The sequence below is a fragment of the Helicoverpa armigera genome, chromosome 28, assembly GCF_030705265.1.
Source record: "Helicoverpa armigera isolate CAAS_96S chromosome 28, ASM3070526v1, whole genome shotgun sequence".
NCBI lineage: Eukaryota > Metazoa > Arthropoda > Insecta > Lepidoptera > Noctuidae > Helicoverpa > Helicoverpa armigera.
In genome coordinates this window covers 2,756,071-2,778,835 of record NC_087147.1, presented here as the reverse complement: position 1 = coordinate 2,778,835, position 22,765 = coordinate 2,756,071, and the positions used below count along the sequence as shown (strand labels likewise).

The 22,765-nt window shown below is 33.2% G+C and overlaps 1 protein-coding gene across 2 annotated transcripts in view; it reads right to left on the bottom strand.

The window, feature by feature from the left end:
* The window catches only part of LOC126056877 (neural cell adhesion molecule 1), a 293,596-nt gene that overhangs the window by 167,859 nt on the left and 102,972 nt on the right, over positions 1-22,765 (bottom strand). The window lies entirely within an intron of this gene.

Genomic DNA, 22,765 nt, shown 5'->3' with positions numbered 1-22,765 from the left:
TCGCGGTTTGTTTTTGATATATTATTATCAAGTTAATTTTTATTGCTTGCAACAAAATATGATAGGCATGACTAAGCCATGGGAAACACTAGCACCAAAAAACTCGTCATCATCAATTTATTTCAAACGATGACGAACCGGGCACATCATAAAATGACCAACACATATTACTTTAAAATAAAATGTTTACACCAAAATTTTAGTGTTGCCACAAATTCCATGCAAAATTCTACCAAATGCCATACATATGTTGTACATATGTTCAAATTGGGTCATGGTTACAGTATATAGGTTTTCCATGTTATTGCAATGTTAGTATTATGTCGTTGTGACGTCATAGTATCAAGCTGCGTGGCAATGGGGTGCAAAATACCCCATAAAATTATGGGTGAGTAGTAACTGGGTTAGAATTTATTGTTTCTGTGACGCAGTTTTAAATTGAGTTGTTGTTGTGTGTTTTTATGGGATTCAATTAATTAAATACTATATCTGGTCGCAACCTAGTCTATAGATCTAGTATATATATTCTACTAATATAACAAAGAGGAAATATTTATTTGTACCCTAAAGGTTCCGACTACTGGACCGATTTGAAAAATCTTTCACTGTTTCTTCGAGTAACATAGGCTATATTTCATAAACAGCAAGTTTTAAATAAAAAGCTTCATAACGTTATAACAATAACAATTATATACACTCAACTTCACATCAAAAGCTTAAGCGATACAAAAATAATGATGATGTCTTTCAACTAATAAAACAGTACTAAAAGACTTTTCAGGGTCATCAAAGAAATAAATAAATAAAAAATTCTAACAGCACATGGCTTTTTACAGCCATTCCTGCTTGAATTCCTTTATAGATTTTATCGCCCCATTCATCGTACATTGCTGGTTTTATATACTTTTTATTGGCATACGGTATTTTTAAAACGGCCGTGTATATCGTTAAGACGGTTTTGGTAGATTTATTTGGTATTCTTTTGTTTTATATGGCAACAATGAGGTTTGAATGGGGTTAAGGTTTGACGGTACTTTGATGATATAATAATGTGTGTTAATTGTTATTATGTGTTAGATTCCGAGCAGTTTAGGCAGCAGCATTTTTGAACCTAAAAATATCCAACATTGCGCTCACCAATTTATCATCAATTTTCACCACTTTATAGAGTGATTCATAAGGAAGATTTAAGTATATGATGTTTAAACTAAGGCATGCTAGTACTATCTGACTCCAAAATTTCCCCAAACGACCAGCAAAGTAATTATTTGCACCAAAACTAGGTCGGAAGGTCAAGCTGGCCTAAGCAAAACTGTCAATGTTAACTTGTGACGAACAAATTTGCTTAGTGCCCTAATGAGGGCAAGATGTGACCCTGTTGGTCACAATTCTGTTAGTAAGTAGTTTGTGTTGGGGAAATATTGGGATATCAGTCGTAAAAAGGGAATAGCTTATTTTTGATCCAGATTTGGGCGTTTTTGGGTTGAGGTCAGATAGGCAGTCGTTCCATGTAAAACAATGTACTCAGCTGCATTCGGTTAGACTGAAAGCCGACTCCTACAAAGTTGGGAAAAGGCTAGGTAGATGATGATATACATTTCTACTACACAATGATTTTTCAGTAAATGGTATGAAGTAGATTCAATGTATTTTTTCGAATTTTCGTCATTATTAATATTTCACATACCCGTGAAAAATTCTTTTCTTTTTTTATGATAAACGTATTATTATACCAAGACAGTACCTATAATAATATGGGATTGCACAATAGACAATAATAGAGCTAAATCATCGACCCAGCGGGTGTTCCCCGAATGATTGGGTCAAGCCATAGACTATAGACTGTATATCTTGTATAGACAACCAATTGACTTTTATTTGTCGGCGGTATGAGATAAGTTATTGGAATTAGGGTTCCTTGTAGATAGGAAATAAGTAGTTGGAATTTGGTTCCGTATGTACAGTTCCATATATGGATTCTTTTTTCATATTTGGTTAAATTGTTACAACCTACAAGTTTTGTAAATAATAAGTATTTGGGTACATATAGTAAAACTTTCTATATACTTATTTACAAAAAAACCTTATGCTGAGTGATGGTTCCAAGTGCCTCTGTTTTGTAATTACCTGTGAACAAAAGAAAATTAAAACATTAATAAAATGAATATTTCTGTCAATTTTATTACCAACTCCCAAAAAAGTATACTATAAAGAGCACATCTGCTTGTTGGGTAACTAACAAATTTTGACGTTCAAAAAGCGCTGACTTAGTAACCAAGGTTTGAAGAAATGGTTTTTGAATTTGATGACCTTTCTATTAAAGATAAAATATAAAATAAATAAAGATATTTAAAATGACCATTATGTGTGTTTATAACCATGTTCAAACATAACGACTTATTGGTAAGATAAGATTTCAAAACTATTGGTGGCCATACGTATGGAATATGTCGTTTCACTATTGATTTTGAACAATAAATGGAAAACAATAACAAAAGACATTAAAACATGTCTAGGCATATGTTATGTCTAGGTTTTGTAGTTATTTGCAGTCACAAAATATTAGTTGAATATTCAATCAACGTGGTTTATCCATACTAATATTATAAAGCTGAAGAATTTGTTTGATAGCTTAATAAATTCTAGCTATAGTGGTTCCTGAGATAAAGTTATCTCAGGAACCACTATAAATAAGGCCTGATTCGAAAAATTATTTCAGTGTTAGATAGCCTATTTATCGAGGACGACTTTAGGCAATAACCTAAAAAATCATCAGGCAGTTCCTATCAAGTTTTACTGCCAACAAAACATAAAAGTTTACTAATTTATTTTAACAAATTACTGTACAGTTTTGAATTACAATTTGAATGCTATTTCTATGAATTTCCTAGTAGATACTTTATCTTGAAATCAACATAGTTTCATCCATTCAAATCTAAATACTCAAAAACAATAAAACCAGCACTCATATCCTTTCATCTATCTGTTTGACTAATTACTGATTTCAGAGAATCGTCCTGTTTTACATAAAACAGTAACTAACTGGAGTTTTAATGGCTGTTGCAATTTGTACCAATTATAGTGAGAGAGTTCGTGGCTAAGTCAAAGCCGCGTACCGAACTATCAAAAGGTTAAGCAACGCTGGGCGCGGTCCGTCCATGGATGGGTGATCCCTTGTCATGATAAATCTGGCTTGTTTCGGAAGGCATGATAAATTGGTCTATGGTATCGATAAATTGGTATATTAATATGGTAGTTGTCACTTGAACATCTTTGACAGTCGTTACGAGTAATCAGTAGCCAGAAAGATCTACAGCCAGTCTTACCAAGGGGTATCGGGTTGCCCGGGTAACTGGGTTGAGGAGGTCAGATAGGCGGTCGCTCCTTACAACACTGGTACACAGCTGCATCCAGCTAGACTGGTACCTAGCTGCGTCTGGTTAGACTGGAAGCCAACCCCAACATGGGAAAAGGCTAGCCTAAAGATGATTCTGCCAAGTGTCCAAGATTAATATCAAAATCGCCATTGATACCAATTATGCAGTTGTGGGCAATCTTTGCCCAGCTCTGGACATAACTCATAAAGGCGGTGACTGTTATTTATAATGTCGATGCATTTTTATTTGAACAATTTAAGTTAGAATTGTGACGCGTGAGCGAGTTGGGGCTGAGTGTGTTTCATAGACTGATAGCGATTAAATAACAATATCTTATGAATGAAAAGCTATTGTGGACTTGGCTATGGACAAACTAAGATTTTTATAACCACAATAAATTATTATACTTAGGCATTTGAGTCTAGCTGCCGACAGCGGTTTCACCCGATTCTTGAGGGATCTAAACCTACGGACGATTGTGCGTATTTATTTGTACGTTATTCGAATGCTTTATATTACCTTAATAACAAGTTCCAACAATGTTTATTCTGTCGTTTCCACGTGACAATGTAACAGAAAAAAACACACGCACTCTGAAACTATGGATTTATATTCTTATGAGTAGAAAAAAATCTGCATATACCTTAAACTTCCTCATATTATTTAAACTGTATTCTCCCACTTGCAGTCTAAAAGTCTATATTTTTGCATAACTTATTTTACAAACAAAATTTTTACAGTATAAGCTTATTATTAAATCGTATTTTCCGTCCACTTGGACCATACACAAGTCATCGGCGTTGTTGATGCATCTTTTCAATTGAGCTCCATCATCTCGTGAGTCAAATGCATGCGTCACTTATATGATATGCTCCGCTTGTGACCCGCATGCATGCATATGCATGATCATTATGTAAAAGGTTTGCATGATTTTCTGTAGTATGGGAAAATGGGAAGAAAAGTGAGTTTTACTTGTTTTATCATGATTTAAAAATTTTTCTTTTTTGGTATTAGTTAGTATATTTAATTCTAGCTATGTTTTACGCTTTCCCTCGAGTCCTGAAGGATCCACCTTTTACACCCGCTTTTATGCGGGTATATAGCAGGTAGATAGCCTTTATTAGGTACCTCCCCGAAGGAACTACTTCTTGTAAAACGTGTACCGGATAAAATAAAGCCTTTATGTAGATACCCATAGTTTTAGTGCAGATGTATTTTTTTTTCTCTTAGATGAAGCTTAATCAAATCAAATCAAATGGTTTATTTGTGAAACACGGGTATGGTACAAAGATCTTAAAAAAATATACAATTGTTCATGCCGTGATCTGCCACATGGGGCATACAAATATGGTACTTACTAGCTAACTATAATTGTATATATTTATCAAATTACATAAGCATGTTACAAATTCTAAATATCTATGATAATAAGCACTAAATAATTAACTGGTTTAAATCCCGTTTTGTGACCATATAAGTGACGCAGCTTCGCGGTCAGGAACTGGAAAATTTAATCAACCCATTGATAAATTCAGTTTATTCATCTCATGAGTCAAAGCTATGTGTCATTTCTAAGGCACGCCGCATACACTCATAGCATTGCATAGTGCATAGGAAATAGTTTAGTTAGCATTATTTATTTAAATCACTCATACATAACACATTTTACTTGTTTTGTTCAGTTACTGAGACGTAGGAGATGGTAAGAATGTAAAAAGGACGATTAAATTACAGAAGAAATAAATGATCTACTTATAAACTGTGTTTTAATCCCTGATTCTAGATACATCGGATTTGGACAATCGGATAAAAGTATTCTTGCTCTCATGTAACAATTACTCTTTTTATTGAATCCGACCATTACTTACCGACATTAGCACTTTTAAACAATCAAAACCTTCAGCTTTATAATATTAAAAGTAATTATAGATGGTTGTTTTAGCCACATTTACAGCCAATTATTAAATCAACATTAGCAAACTTTTTCCCAACCCCACTTTCTTTTTCAAATTCAATTTCAAACACAAGGGCGATCCCAAAGTAACAAAACAGAACATACCACCCAGTCACAAGTCATTGTCATGCCATGAAATCTGTTAAGATCTGTAGTGACATGCGCCTGATGCTCCCAAGCGATATGACGTATAATTGTAGTATTATGTATTGTCATGGTGTCCGTATGTATATCAGTATATGGTTCGAGTAAATGGGTTTATGAATTCAGTTAGGTATGGGCGAGGAAAGTTGTCAAATAGCCCGTTGATTCTTCGTGAATCACTTTGTCTGTTGGTGGAAAACTACGTGAAAATATGTGCAATAGTTCTGAGTTTATCACGACCACATAGACAAAGATACACTTTTAGGAGCAGGGGTATTTGTTTTGTATGTAGTTACTATGAAGCGGTAACAAAATCTATATGAAAAGTGAAAAAATATTGAAAAATAAGATATTTTCAGTTGCCGAAAGCCCTAATAAGCAAGCTTTTTTCCAACTAATTATGTAAAGTTAACTCACTGTCCGTATAAAAATCTACCAAAACTAAACAATTACATTTTTTTTTCATTCATAAGATATTATATTTTAAAATAAACTAAATCTATATTTACATAAATATAAACAATTAGATTAATATAGTCTGAAGAACCAACTTCCAGGGGCACCAGGTCAAAAATTCACAACACTAACTTCCCACAGAGCAATTCAACTACAATTGTTCACAACTAGGTTAATCAAACGATATAAATAGGTCTCACAAACACTGAAATTGCTCTTAAAAATATCATAAAACATGAATAGTGTAATAACCTAGTTTAACTCGATGTCACATAGTTAAGTTTTATTGTGCAGTAGAAAAGTGCATTTGAGATATAAGACATGAAAAATAAATATTATATATACGGTCGAATTGAGAATCTTTTTCCTTTGGGAAGTCAGTTAAATACGAGTCGTTTTATTTTTCCTTGGGAAAATGCGTTTTAATCCGACTTAAAAAAGGAGTATGTAATCTGAAGATCAATCTATAAATGCTGTCTTCTGTCTGCGTTATCACTCGTGTCCCTGGAATTTCTCCCATCCTTGAGTTTGCATCCCGGAACTACTGGTCTGATTTGACAAAATATTTTAGGGTTATAGATAGCCCCTTCAAGAAAAGCACTACTTTTTATCCAGGTGTGCGAAGCAGTTCCTATTTCCTATAGCTATAGTATAGCACTATGATCAAACCACTAGCGAAAGCTAGTTAATAGGCCTAGCTAAGCGAATAGTGTGCTAGTTATTATAATATTATATTTGATCCTCTAATCAACTATCTTTCCATTTTAACGACAAATTGCAGATGACTTTTCGTCAAGATATTCGGAAACTACGGATTATATTTAAGTAATGGATAATAAATGGAATGGGCCAATGAGAACTCAATATTAAACGTTATTTTGAGAAGCGGGTTAAGTACTTCAGAAAGTGGTCGTTACTATACCAGTTATTTGAGAGTACTGCCAGAGATTGAAGCGGTTTGTAGTTTAGTGCTCAGTAATAAATATTGTAATAATTTTATTGTTTCATCATCCTACTATTGCTACTTGAAGGGAAATCATCATATATCACCCCTCCCGCTGTGGGTGCAGCGTGAGGGAGTGTCAGACTCTTACTGACTAAAACCCACCATGTTCCTTCTTAAGCCCTTTTCGAAAGAGTTACCAGGGCCGCGGTAACTCTTTCGAAAAGTATCGCAAGAAAGAGGTGCCAAACCTTATGATCGATCTTGACTGTATCTTAGCCACGAGTTTAGACCTTAGAGCAAAAGTCAATAATATAATTTACTAAACAAATATAACCCTTTTTTCCTAAAACTCAAAAGAAATTCCGATAAAACAAAGTAGGTACACTCGACACCAAAAAAATTGAGTAACAGTTTTTTCCCCAAAATTGTTACATCGTTTATATCTTAAGTGTGTTTACAAAAGGATTTGTGGTGTCTCAAATAAAATCGTGAGGATTTTATGGTCATCAAGATAAAATTATAAGATAAAATGAATTTTTTGGGCCTCACTAACAACTTTTATGATAGTGCTAAGAGGAAAATTATTATCATTCTTTAATATGGATGTGAATTCCAATTAATTCGACTGAGGCTGAATGTTTGAGAAAGTGCATTAAAATCCATTGTTTGATGGTTCATATTTTTTATGTTATTACCAACTCTGTGTATCAAAATATAAACCAAAATATAAGGAAACCCATTTAAAAGGCTGGATGTGGGTCACATATGTAGTGTAACATGTAGTAAACTATGTAGGTAATATATTTACTCTACATATTCCGTATTTTTGTCTAGTAAGATCAGAAATGGCTGAAATTGGATGAAATAACGTGTTTAGGAGCAAAGATAGGTATCTACTCAAACGAGTTAGCATTTAAATGGGTAATCAACAAAAGATATAAAAGAACACAGATTTTACACAACAGCGAAAGTACTGTCTAGTCTATAAAGCTAGAAAAGTCAACTTTATAATATAAAAGTGAAAAACAAAACCAAGCTACTATGTTCTTCATTGATCTAATGTCAAGATCTATGAATGAAATATATTCCCCATATATGTACACACGTACGTATGTAATACAAACATCTGATATCTGGTGTAAGCAAAAACAAGGATTGTGTGCCAATTCAACCGGGTAACCGGTTTGCTATCCCGAAGTAGTAAGGATGGGGGATAGTCGATAGTTTTGGGATATCGATAGCGTAATATCGACTGCCTTTTAAGTTGGGTTTATCGAAAAAATGCTAGAAACTTCAGCATTGTCTCTCGGTTGTGAAAAATCTGTTAATATTTTTGGCATTTAAAGATATTCCAAAGTAACGGTTTACAACTTAGAATTACATACCTAGTTATTTACAAGGATTCATAAACTGATTTCAGAAGATGGTTAAAACAAAATGGACAAGCTTAATAAAGAATGATTTGGAAAAAATACCTTTTTACTAATAAAACTGGCTATCTTACCATTCAAGACTAATGAGTTTTTTCCCCATACAGCGCAAAATGTCACCGTAGTAATAAACCTAGTTTTTTTCATCTAAGTACCGCAGTAAAAACTGCATTTTCACCCTTTTAACACTCAGTCCTTTGGCATTTTACATTTAATTTCGCGACCATAAAAACCAAGTCTTTATCTTTCACCATTAAGGAAAACTAGGTGCAATAAAACTGAAATAATGAAATAACCATTTGTGTAAGACTTATAAGCACAGAATATATACCCTTAAAATAGTAATGCTGAATGTCAGAACGATGAAGCTTCCACAAAATGACAAAGCTTTTGACCTCTGATTTTGAACTTCTTTATGTCAGAAATAAAAATTTCACATTTTGAGCTAGTTTTGCCAGAGGTATCTCGTCGCATTGTTGCTATCAACAATAAGTCATATTTGCATATAAATTACTTTCTCAAATTAAGAATAACTTTGCTTTCAATTGATGCAAAAGTTCTGCGATAACCAAAGACATTCTACTTTTTAGATTTCTATGGCGATAACATTTCCCTAACTATTATTTCAAGCAAATGTTATAGTAAGCAGCTGTTCAAGCTTTTTCATTGCTTTAGCTTTTATTCTCAGTTCTTTTCGCACAGTTTAACAAGTACAATACTCAAAGGACTAGCCAAGTCGTGACATTGCTCCTCACAACACAAACACGGACCATCGATTGAATATTCAAATCGCGATTAACGGAACGGACTTCCTAACTACTCGATTAACTACTCGATTAGTAGAGATGTCTTATCGATTCTTTGATACGAGTTGATGTGGTGATAGTTGAATAGTTTCTTTTGTCGTTCGACTTGGAACAGAAGATTGCTTGATTTCGGTTTTTAGTGTCAATTTGCTTTTTTTTACATGGACCTATGTAGAATACCTACTTTATTTATATTGTGAGTACCTACTTTATCGTGTAGGTAAATAGTGCGTAACAAGATTTTTTTTATATTTTATTGAACTTTTCTTTTGCTTTATTAGTCCTACAGAGCTCAAAGGGTTCTCTTATACACATAATTTGTGTCCACAATGAGGTCCAACGCAACCTTTGTTGTTCCTTTGTTTTAACCCAAAATCACTTCAAAACTATCGATAAACGCAACAACACTATTGCAGAATGCGGTGCAGTGACTCTATGTGAATGAACACTACAGTTTGTCTCGGGTTTATAATACCAAATCTTCTATCCTTATCCAACGCCCACGACTCCCTTAAGAGCGAGAGAGACAACACTAGTCACGTAAGGATTATAAAGTCGTAACGTCGAAAGAGGTACATGCTTTTCGGGATTAAAAAAAAAACAAAGGGCCTACAGTTTTATTTTTAAATGTCACCTTGTTTTAAATAACAAAAAGGTTGGACAAAACAGTAGCTGTATTCAGTTTCTAACATTGAGAACAAAATGACTAGCAGAGGTGTCATGACGGAGAATCGCCTAAATGCGGGGGACGAGGAAAATTTCTCTTTTCGCTCTACAACCCGATTGTTTTTTATAATACCAAAAATCGTTGACAGATGCCTCAAAGAGCCCGCACACCTCGTTAGTTCACTCGTAACTGTTCATGTTAGTCATTTCCACCGTACAAATTTGACCTAGAAGAAGGCTCCTGACCTACCTGTATTATGGCATCTCCTCTCATCTTTCCTTATTCCGTGGTTTCTACGTTTAAAAAAATAGTTTAGTGACCTATTGTATTACATGTTACGTCTGTAGCTAGTCTGACCACAGGATATTATTACGCCTAACTAATTGGGTTGCGGTTGGACAGTTGTTCGAGACTCACTGCCGCATCTGGTTAGACTGGAAGCTGAGTTAGATAGATTATAAGACAGTCTGTGGTTGTATCGTTGTTAGATATGTTATTGGTGTCTTGGTACAGTTCGCGTCAAATTTCTTAGAAAATAAAAGAAAGAAATTAGAACTATTGGACGCCTCGTGCATGCGTAGTGGGATTTTTTTGTTTCAAATGTTTTCATGAAGACACTAGTAGCCAACTTCGGACGCAAAGATACTGTATAATATCTGTACGAAGAAATATGTGAGGATTCAACAAACCTACGGCTAACTTAAGAGAAGAAAATATTACCAAAAAACATCCGAAATGAAAACCTCCTCTTTTTTCTGAAAAAAAGGCTGTACCGATAAAGATTATTATTTATTGTCATGGAAATAGGAAGTATGCCGAAGCCCAATCTTTATCAGAGTGTGGGATTTAGAGGCCATAGGACGATGGGCCAGACCACGGGTGGAATCTACAAAAAAAATTGGCAGCATTATCAGCTAAAACTTTCAGCACGCACAGGAAATGTAGTGGTGGTCTTAAAAAATAAGGAGGTTAAAATCACATGCTGTTTCTATTAAAATTGCGTAATAATACTCTTCTAACAAATGTTCGGCACATGTGTAATAGAACCATTTCGAATAGCAGCACACTACAGACTAAAAAGTCGGCCGACAGTTGACACGATGGCGCACAATGTTTTTTTAAAGTCAATCTTGATTCCAATCAAAGTTGTAAGTCGGTCCGATACCGGCTAAATACCTGATCTTTGTAATGTGCGTACAACCATTCATCTTTAGACTGATTTGCGAGTCCAAACAAACTATCGGCAAACAAACAAACTGCTGGGGCTGCGGGATTGTTCGAAAGAGTTACCGCGGCCCTGGTACATAAAAGGCCTACGACGGAACACGACGGTTTTTAGTCAGTAAGAGTCTGACACTCCCTCACCGTTGCTAACCCACAGCAGGAGGGGTCATTTGATGATTTTTGACGTAGTTAAAAAACTATCAGCCGACTAAAAGTTTGTAGTGTGCGGGTCTTAAGGACAGACAGTTACAGTCTAGTGACTAAGATAAGTTTTTTTATTAAATTCGGTAATAAAGAGTTCGTTTACAAGTCAAGGTTAGGTTTGATAGTCCAAAGAGTCATTTTAATTGGCAGATGTGTAATTCTATTTAGGGTTTCTGAACAAAAAACTATCAAGGACTTTGTTCATTATGTGTCATGACTCCTTTTTTCTGCAATTCTGTTTATATGTATGTCAAATTGGCTTCCGCCAGCGGTTTTACCCTAGCGTCTCGTGGGAACAACTCTATGAACCCGTACAAAGAGTAGCATATAGATTTCCTGGATAAATGGGCTATATAACACTGAAAGTTTTTCAAATAATTTCAGGAGTTCTCCGATAAGCACGTTAATACAAACAAATTCTTGAGCTTTGTAATATTAGTACTTACAAATTATTTTAGTTTAACAGTGTCTAAAAAGCTGTCTGATTTGTCTTATTAAAAGAATATACCTACTGAATCTTTGATTGGTTATTATAGGTATAAGAAAATAAAATAAATATCTTATATGTACGGCTATCGTTTTTACGATAATCCTTACGATTACAAGTCCCTTCCCTATTCGAAATACAGAGCAAGACATTGTCTATGATATTTATAACGTGAACCGTTTCAGGGAAACGCTGGTCCCAGGAATGCGTGACATTTCCAGAATAGACATAACATTTATATAAATGTGCTCAACAAATATTTTCATATAATCCTAAGATTAAAGAAAGTTGTATAATAACGTAGAATAGGTATGTATATCAATCTTCTGATCAAAGTATAATAAATTTAAGGAGTTAAAGAATTGCAGTTAGATTGTTAGATAAGACTTTTATTTAAAACTAAAACCCTCAAATATTTGAAATATTTCACAAAAGAGTGGCCATAACAATCTTTTATTTAAACTAATTTTATCACGCTGAATTTCTTTTGATTGAACGTGCTAATATTAGGAAGTACTGGACCGATCTGAATAATTATTTCAGTGTTATATAGATCAAAAGTACATAGAAAAAGGTTATACATACTGTCTTACTTTTTAACCGGTCCCCTCGGGACACGGTGTAAATGCTGATGAAAAATAAAATGGAAGCTACCTAAATAAATTAACCAATTTTTCCTTCAAAAACAACGACAAACCTTCTGTAAACAAAGGTTTAACACTCCTTTTAAATAAACCTCTTTTATAAAAACATAGTTTACGACTGAATGCAAGAGATTAAAATGCATGTTGTCACATGCAAGACCAGTTTAATTTAATGACTCTCTTCCATTAGCTGATTTGAGTTTACGATTTGCGTGGCGTGGCGTGGCCAGACTGTTGAAACTCCAGGCTGTCTAGCTTGGACGAAAAATATTCATTTCTTTAGAAGAAAAGAGTTTTTAGTACCTACCTATTCTTCGTTGTTTTTAATCGACTTCCCAAAAAGAGGTTGTTAATGCGGGCGTTTGTATGTTTTTTTTTTTAAAGTTAAGTTTTTTAGTTTTAGTTTTGTTTGTGATTGGTTATACTTAGTGTGGCTGAAAGTTAGGTCTTGAAAAGTATCAGATATAGTTGACTAAGGTTCAACAACTTCTTTTTGGTAAAATATCCACCGTAATGCTTTATTTTTTACTACAAATTACAACTAGGTGACATAAAAATATTAACTAATTAGCTTACACACGAAACATTCACGAAAAATGTTCCAATTATTCAATTTAAACATAACTAAACAGAATGCAAAATGCAAGCAACTCGTTTGAGTAGCGCTCCCCGTGAACGGGCCGCGCGAACCCAGGTCATTAACCCCAACATGGCGTCAAAATAGAATGAAAGACGAAAGAATGCCCGCCATTTCTAACCTCGAAAATATTGTAAATGTGTAAACACTCGTAAGAATGACGTCACATTTTCTTTTTGTTGTTTTAGCCCACCCGGCTGTTGTGAAATGATTCACTTAAAAATATTAGCTACCTACTTGAATCTAAAGGGCCACTTGATATACTATCGCGTAGTAATATTGGTGGCCATTAATAAAAATAATTATGAATGCAAGTGCCGTTCAAGGAGTTTGGTATTAAATACTGAAATAAGTACCGTTTGGACTGGTAATGTAAGTAGGTACCAAAATTAGAGCAATCTTTTATTTTCATAATACAAATAGAGAAACATTAAAATAACGTGATTATTAAGGAAGTCTAAAAAAGCCGCTTGATTTTCTTCCTACACTCGTGCAACGAGCGATGACATTCATCGAATGACAATATTGAATCGATAAATCGTAATCGACGTTTGATCTCGATTGACACGATTAAAATTTCATCCCTTTTGTGTAACGAGGTCAAAAAACTCATTCAATTGGTGTAATGAAAGTATTCGGCTGTATGCGGGCTTGCTGTTAAAGTCAAAATTTTAATGAAATCAAATTGATTTGAATCCTAAGATTACTTGTAAGAGTTGTCATAGACAATGAGGGGACGTCTTGAGAGTTACCAAGAAGTCATTAGTAAGCAAGTGGTTAGTTTATGGTAGTTGTTAAGTGTGTGTTTTGTTTTGTTGCATCTGCTTATTCATTGTTTCTTTCTTTTGAAATAAATTATACTCATATTAGAAGCTCTTTAACATTACTGAAATGTTGAGTAAACGCTCCTTGAGAAGTAGAGATTTTTTTTATACGACCACATTAAAGTTGACTTATTTCTAAACGCGTGTGATTAATTATATGTTCTAGTATATCTTTACTTTTATGGGATTGTATGAAAATATTTGTTGAGCACATTTATATAAATATTATGTCTATTCTGGAAATGTCACGCATTCCTGTCACCAGCGTTTCCCTGAAACGGTTCACGTTATATTGTATATCATAGACAATGTCTTGTATTTCCAATAGGGAAGCGACTTGTAATCGTAAGGATTATCGTAAAACGGATTTATGTATTATTTTAGTTTTGCAATTTAATAATAATATACCTAACTAAGATAAAAGTGGGATATCAAATCAATCTAAGTATTTTTTTTGTTATTTTCGAATGGAAATGGAAAAAAAAATTGTTTGCCGTTTTCGCTAGAAACTACAATAGCATCATATTAAAAAAAAACCATAATGAATGACATAAAAATTTCATTAAAATCCCGCGAAATAAATAAAATTCCACGCCCTTTGAAGTAAAACAATCAACAGATTAATAACCTCACCTGTCAAATAACAATAACAAAATATTAAGTATAATAAAAACTCAAACAAATTCTGTCAACAATTAATAAAGATTACAGAAGCCATTGTCTATTTTTGTAAACTTTCTGTCTGTCAACATGTACTTTATCTGTCAAGAGAGGAAATAGGGATGTAACATGTCGATAAATCTATTTATTTTACTAATTACTTTGTACGTTGGTATTTTATGTGAAGATAAATATACCTTCATTTATCATTCATTTAGGTGGGTAATAAATTCCTTTGGATTATGAATAGGTTTTGAGTATTTATGAGCTAAAAATTATGGGTTTCACAGTGGTGTTGTGAAAATGCTTTGGCAAATTGTGTAAATAATTTAAAGTTTAAGTATTTATAGTGTCTTTAATAGCTACAGACTTGTAGGATAAAAAATATACTTAATTTCAAGAAAAAACAGACTGTTTTTGACTTAGAAAAAACGGCAAACAAATGAGTTAAACCTGAAAACCAATGAAAAAAATGTTAATTATTATCATGTAGCCCGTAAATTGATTTCGAAACACCTCCAAAAGAAATAAGAACAGTACATACCTATTTCGTTATCACTGTTACCCAACCATATGCTTGAACTAACCCAAAACGTTACATTTTTTAGGTTAACATCAAACAATTGTATTTCCACGGTCTACTGGTGCATATTTAGATTAAAATTAGAATTGTTTAACACATTAACACCACTGACGGGGCTATTTAATTGTGGAATTGACCTAGAAGTGAAGACATGGCGTTTTTAGGGAGCATACAATGATATCTCTTGCGTGTAGCGGAGCGTGAATTGAACATGTTTTTTTAATGTAATTTATGTGAAGTGCAAAATAATGTAACTATGGTAAAAAATACCTAGGAGTAGCTAGATAAGCCAGTATTCTATGAAACAGTCCCACAATCGCGATTGTTCAATTTAAGTAAGCTTTTTCAGTTTGCTACTCTAGATTTTTTACGCAGCCGATTTTTTTTTGTTATTAAATCTGCAGATTTTTTCACGCTTTTAATTTGGCTTTTTCCTTCATTCGTCTTAAAATACAATACAAAAACCATCCTTATTAATCTAACCAAATTACCCATCATTGTTCCCAATCAAAATATCTTCAAAGCAGAGAATTCAAAATCAAAATTTCATCCGTTTACCGTGGGCGAGGAATCTCCAATGTATTCTATGTATGGGGTTAATAAAACTGGTCTAGTCGCATTCAAGATACCGAATCTTAAGGAATAGAACACCCACACTTTTGATCCGAGTGATAATAGTCAAGCGTTAGGTTACTGGGCGCGACACTTTCTTTTTTAGTAGTTTTTTTGTTGGTAGGAAATTGGATGCTGTCTTCTGGGTGTGAGAGAATTTTGGTTACTTATGAAGAATATTAGAAACTCTTGGTTTATTGATTTAATGATTCAGTCTTTTTGCAATGCAGAAAAAAAAATCTCTTCATGAATATCGACTCTTGCCCCTCACTATTTTGCAGAAGTTTTGTACATAATATTATACGAAAATTAAATAGAGATCTTTACCACCTTTTAACTCTAATACATGGGTGCTTAATAAATAATTTCAAAGACGATTCGTTAATAATTTCCCTTTTACAATCCCGTACGTCATCTTCTAATTAGAATCAAATCCAAAAATTGACGTCGGAACAGTAAAAGAATAGAAATAAAAGGCTTCCCTACAAAGGCTCCGCATAATTAATTCATTAGTAATTAATGAATACCTGTAAAGTAAAAGATATCCAATTAACTTCTAATGTATAGTTTTTAAGAAATAAAGTAGTAAAAGTAAATGGGAATACATTTATTCAATTATAGTAATTAAAGGGATTGATTAACTGGTATCCCATTAACAATAAAAGCATTCATTTGTCTATGCTTTTAGGCGGGAAAACAGTTCCTATTTTGAATTTCTTAATGGCCGTTTAAAAGTATTCGTATTTTAAATGTGATAGGAACAATAAGAATAGGCATGACGAATGAAAAAAGCAATTAGTCCGTCTTTTCGATAACCCTAGAATTATGGAGAAGTATTTTAATCATCATTTATAAAAATACGTGATTTGTACCGTGGCTTAAGTTGGATCCATATAAAATTCAGTCTCCGAGAATAAAGTTATTACAAAATGAAATAGACTAAACACACTAACAAACGCCATTTATGGTTTTATACCAAACCTCAAACATAGGGTACTAAAATAAGCTTTCAATGTTACTACCACTAAAACATTGCTAATAATTTATTGTACGGCATTCTGAAATAAATATTTTATTGTTTTACAATACAATATCTCAATATCAATACAATACAACACTTCTAAAGACCAGCATGATCCATATAAAGGGATGTGTAATAAATCTGCCAGACTTATCGATAAAGGAAATGTTTCTTGATACAACACTAATTAATTTTGAGGTGTCTTTGAAATCTTCGCTTTGTATGCTTTTTAGAAATAGACTATAATATAAAAAACCAACCGAGTTAATACCTGTTTTTTAGAACTATGTTTAATAATAACCTTGCTGAGAGACATCTATTTCCCGCAATTATACCCGAGTTCCGAGGAAACTTCTTTGCTCACCTAGTTTAAAATTTGCGTATACTGAATCTCTACCTTTTTATCGCTACTGTTTCAGTTATCTTATTATAAAAAAATACCACTACCTTAGACATTAGGATCCCATATAACATTTCATTGCAATGACAACTTCAAAATTATACCTCTTATATTCATCTGCATTTAACACAAATCTTGTAAGTATGAAATATGAACGTAGTTATTTCTCGTCGCACAAACGGTAGCATTCTACCAGATTGTTGAGCCCATATTGTTTTAGTTAGAGGGTTATTAACCTAGCTAGGGAGCGCCGGCCGTTGTTAGACTATCGATACTATATTTCATTTATGTATTTTTTCTGTCCAAGACTATTTTCACTTGCTTGTGCCATTTTCTATAAATTATTTTCAAATTTTGTTTATTACTTTTAATAAATAGAAGTAAAAAATAAATCAAAATTCAATTCTAATAATTAAACCAACTGATTTAATATTTATATTAGGGGAATTACCTAAGTATTTCTTGTAGAAATATAGATAAAAAATGTCTTAGTCTTTCTCCTTTATCAATATTTGTACAAATATATGATTATTATCGATACAAAAATGTGTTGTTTTTTTTTTTCAAACTACCAAAAAACACTGTTTGAATCTATAACATCGAATTTTTTCTATCAAGTCAACCGAAAAAAACTTTTCACGCAAGTTTACCCAAATTAATAACTAACTTCCGAAGAAAAACATAAATTGTGTGACAAAACATAAAGACAGGAAGAAGTATTTTTGTAACAAAATATAATTAGACAAACTTCCCGCGAGAGCGTAATTGTTTGATTTATTAGAAATGTATTAATATCTACGCTAGATTTAGAAAAATCGTTTTGCTGTTCAACAGAAGTGATCTTTTATTCGACATTTTGTTAGATAAGTGAATCTAACTTTCTTTCATATTCACAAACTGTAGCCTCCCAAATCCATTTAGTGGCTTTTGCTTGCAAGAGGACCAAACATTCATGCTAAACTTTCCCGTTTATAATATTAGTGCGATAGGATTAAGTCTCTCTTAATCCATCCTATTACTAGCTCATATTCAAAAGAACTGAAAGTTAAGTCCTCCACCATTATTAAACGATTAAAGTCACTGCCCTCTGTCCAGATAAACCACCCTTTAAGAAACATAAGAAGCTAAGAACACCGGATACCAAACGTTTCTATAAAAAGATCGGTAATAAGAAACACACCAACCTCAAAACACCGATAGATTTGTTTCGATACATCCATTCATTTATATTTTTAGCCACATCACTACTAACAAAAGAAAGGGAGCGAACTCTATGGTACAACTTTACTTTTGACAGCCCAAAACTTATTAAACCTCTATGGTTAGTAACTTTAGGGTTGGGAATCGACTAAAATGTTATCGATAAGCTGTAGGAACTATTTTGTTTGGATTTTTAGGCGGTAAAAGAAATCACGTTGTCAATCGTCGTGGTTAAGGAAGCCATTTTTATTTTTAGTTGGTTCAATTATTTTAATTGATTTCACAGATGCTGGACGCTTTCTGTTACGGGAATGGATTTTGTGCTGACTCATTATTGTACTTAGTTGAATTTCAACGGTTTTTGTAAGCTTCAAGGTGGGGAAAATAAGCTTTGTTGGTGCTTCCATTGTTATGTATGAAATCAGCATCTTGTTGATCATAAACAAATGTGATTTGATGGTTTGAAATGTCGATGACATATAACTGTCATCAAGGTATAAAAAATACTTAGGGATTGTGACCAAATTAAATAAATTAATAAAGTAGGTACGCTTCACATACCTACGTTTGTATCTTGTTAAAAATTACTTACAATAATGACTATTTACTGTGGCTTTTTTGGACAATTTGTCAAGTCCCTTTTGAAATCAGCATATTGCTTTTCTAGAATTGTCACAAGTAAGTACTTACGAGTAACTTATTTAAATTTTTTATCCACAACCATAAGCGAAATTAGTACACAACCCAGAATAGACCAAAAACTATCATAGTCCTACGTAACAATTTCGTTTTCTGCACCGAAAACGCTGTCAGACTGTTCAAATAATTCTGACGAATGGCAACAAGCTTGTAATAATGCATTTTGCTAAAATTATCCTACCTTGCCCCCATTGGCAAGCGTTCGTGCAATTTATCCATTTATTTAAACAAGAATAAGCTCTTATTTATATTGCTAGACTGAAGTGGAGCAACCTGTCATCTATTCGTCATAAGATTACATGGTTGTTGTAAAACGTTGTTAGTTTATGAGTAACGAGTTTACAAACACACTTGCTAGGCAGAATAACAATGACAAACTTGAAACAATCCTTACTAATATTGTTGTGTCTGTGTAACGAATTTAGGCTAAAACAGCTGCACCGTTTGAGATGAAGTTTGATCCTGAGATAGGTGGAAACGCACATAAGTTGCTTTTTATCCGTGTGAGGGATGTAGCTCTCTGAGGAACCGGTAAAACACGGATACGGTGACTTTATCAAACTTTTAATTGATATCGACCAAATTTTTTGTAATAATCAAAGCCAAAATATCGACTAAAAGCTATCCCATCACTATTCTTTTACGCTTTAACTTTCTTGACAATCTGTACCTACAATATTCTTGGTCACACTGTAGTCTCTTTGTCTGCCAACAACAGTTTCAAGAAATAACCCTTTGTCTAATTAATATCTTAGTCATACTGTATCAATAGTTTTTCCGTCTATCCCTCATGAATATTAATCAATTATTCTAATCAAAGTCTTACTATCATTTAGTAACCAATGTTTTTACACCTGCAGATAATATCTATGGAAAAACTAACCAGTTTACTAAGACCTCTTGTGTCAAAACATTAGTTTGAAAGCACAGGTCAACTTATAATGGACGTTTCAGAAACGTCTAGTTTAATAAGACCTGTGTTATAAGACATTTTCAAAGTAAATATAGGTCTGATAAATCTGGCTATATAATTAATAACTTACAATTGAAAGGTGGCTAATATAAGTAGATCTCTGGTTTCGTACTACAAGTTGGTATCGAGAGGTCAATGTGATCTGGTTATGTAGATGAACCACGTTGAAAGAATGATGATGCAAGCCATTGATGAATATTGTTGTTAATATTCATCATGTGGGATCTTCGTTGGGAAATGTAGTTGCTATGATGAATTGGATATTAATACGCTGAGGTATGTTGGGATGTGGTGTGGAGTATTTAGTTAATGGAGTGCTTATAACGAGACGTAAAAATCACAAGCCAGACTTATTCATTATGGCCAAAATTATGTATCAATTTAAAGCAATTTTTCAAGGCAAACATTGTAGAAAAAGCTAATTGTATTTAAGCAGTATTTCAGTGTCATGTGTTAATGTTTAAAAGATTTTATTGAAAACGCGTTGTCACAAAAAAAACACTACAGCTTCGCCTTCAATCTTGACAATATTTTCTACTAATAAAATTAATGAAACTATTCTTAACTCCTGTCTATTCACTCTCCAAGTATCTAACCACTGACAGGTTTTTCTTGCTACATCTTTATTGTGTGTCTAATCTTTCGCCTTATTAATATAAAATGTTGATACTCCATTTAGGTACGACTTGCTCCGTGGCACAAAATCGTGAAGTTAGGCGCTTCCTCGTTCCTTTATAATACAGCGTGATGATATTATCTAGAGGCTAGTAACCTATTAGTTTTAATAGGCTCTTAATTATGAAATTAATTAACTAGAGGTATAATATTATCTTTGTAAAGGTATTCACAAGGAAATACCTTGCATTCTCTAATTTTAATATATATATAGAAAGTAGTAAAATTATTTAATTACTCACAAAAAATCATCTGTTAAGAATGGAGGCGGCATCTCGGAAAATTTTATTACCTGAAAAAATAAATAAAAATTGTTAGTTTAAGAATATTAAACACTTAAGCTAAGTTACATAACAAAACAGCACTAGTCCGCTCTTTCTACCCGCATACTTCCCACACCAGGATAACAAGTAGCTTAGGTATAAGTACATCATTAATTAATCAAGCCAAGATTAATCAAAATCCAATAAGCCGGTCAAGCGTTATTACGTTTTTGGTTTGGAACTAACAAAACTACTAGCAAATCCATAAACTTTCACGTTTTATATTTTGAAAAACCTACCTAATTAACGGTCAAAACAATGTTACTTTAATTACTAAAACCCTGATGACCATACGCCACACTTTAATCCATAATTTCCACCTTGTCATACAGTCTACGGACCACCCAAGCTTAGAAGATGGGATGTAACTGATCTAAGGAAGATTGACAGCAGCCTCGGGCGTGCCACTCAGAGCTGATAAACTCTTGTCATCAAGATTATAACAGTATTACACCATGATTATTAATAGAAGAAATAAAATATACACATTGGATAGATACCGGGATGGTTGGCGTTAATTGGGGGAGGCCTACGATCAGCAGTGGAGTGATGATGATGATAGGCAATCGAATTGAAAATTTTCTTCTTAGTGAAGTCGGTTCAAATCCCAATAAACATAATGAACAACAGCTAAAGTAAACTTAATTTATAGATTTAACTTAAAAACTAACAAGAAATCTTTTCTCCCGATAAATATCAAAATCCTTAAACAGCTTATTAAGCCGAAAATGCCAATTATAAAGCTATTGTTTCTCAAATTACCTAAAGTGCTCAATACAATTACGCCTACATACAGCCACAGAACAATGAAAGGACAGAAAATCCAATACATCGAATATTGCCAAAAAACTGTTACCTTACTTATGTAAAAGATAATTTTCAAACTCATGTAAGCACCATGTAAGTATGATAGTTACTATCTTTTGAAAATCTAGAACATAGGTAAAAGAAAAAAAAATGGTGTGATATATCGATTTCTACCCTGCGATGTTTTGGCCCATTTAACTGTAAGAAAATTTTTAAAGAAAATTCAAATTATTTATTTAATTTTCTGTAAGTAACCAACTTCTATAGTCATGTATTTCATACTATATTTTCCTAAAAAAGTTTTTTCCACAACTTGAACTTTCCGATACAGTGCAAAAATCAGACCTAACCTTCTGTACATAATTAACTATGACGTCACTATGTAATAAGATTACCCCATGTTTGTCTGTTTGCCGTTCTCACGAGATACATACAAACATACATAGTAGATACATAGATGTATGTACGTGGGCGGTAATGTTAGCTGTGTACTCGGATTTCGCTAGTGCAAACTAACGCAAATCCGGGGGATATAGTTGTATAGTTGGTGAGTTACGTGTGAATTTAATCTGCCGAAGTACGTGGATTAAAGGGCAATCTTTGGGTACGTTAGTAAAAGTTATTTTCAGGATTCATTGTATAGTTTTAGAAAATGCTACCGTCATTTTTACCCCAAAAATTACCATTACAAAAAATAAATACACACATTCTAAACAGTTTTCCAAAGTTATGATTAGGTAACTGATTTACTAACATTGAAATATAGTGTGTTGTAATATGATTTATCTCAAATCTTTCTATCAATCACCCGGACATTTTCAATAATTTATAATGCACCTATCTTTGGCCCAATCTTAGCATATTGCAACACAATAAATCCAGTTTTCAGGCATTTCTTAACTAAATTATATCTCTTGCTAACTGAAGCTAATATTAATTTTCTGCCCGATTACCCGTTGACTGACATTTAAAGCGTTGCTAGGCAACCTACAAGCAAGATTCCACTGTGACG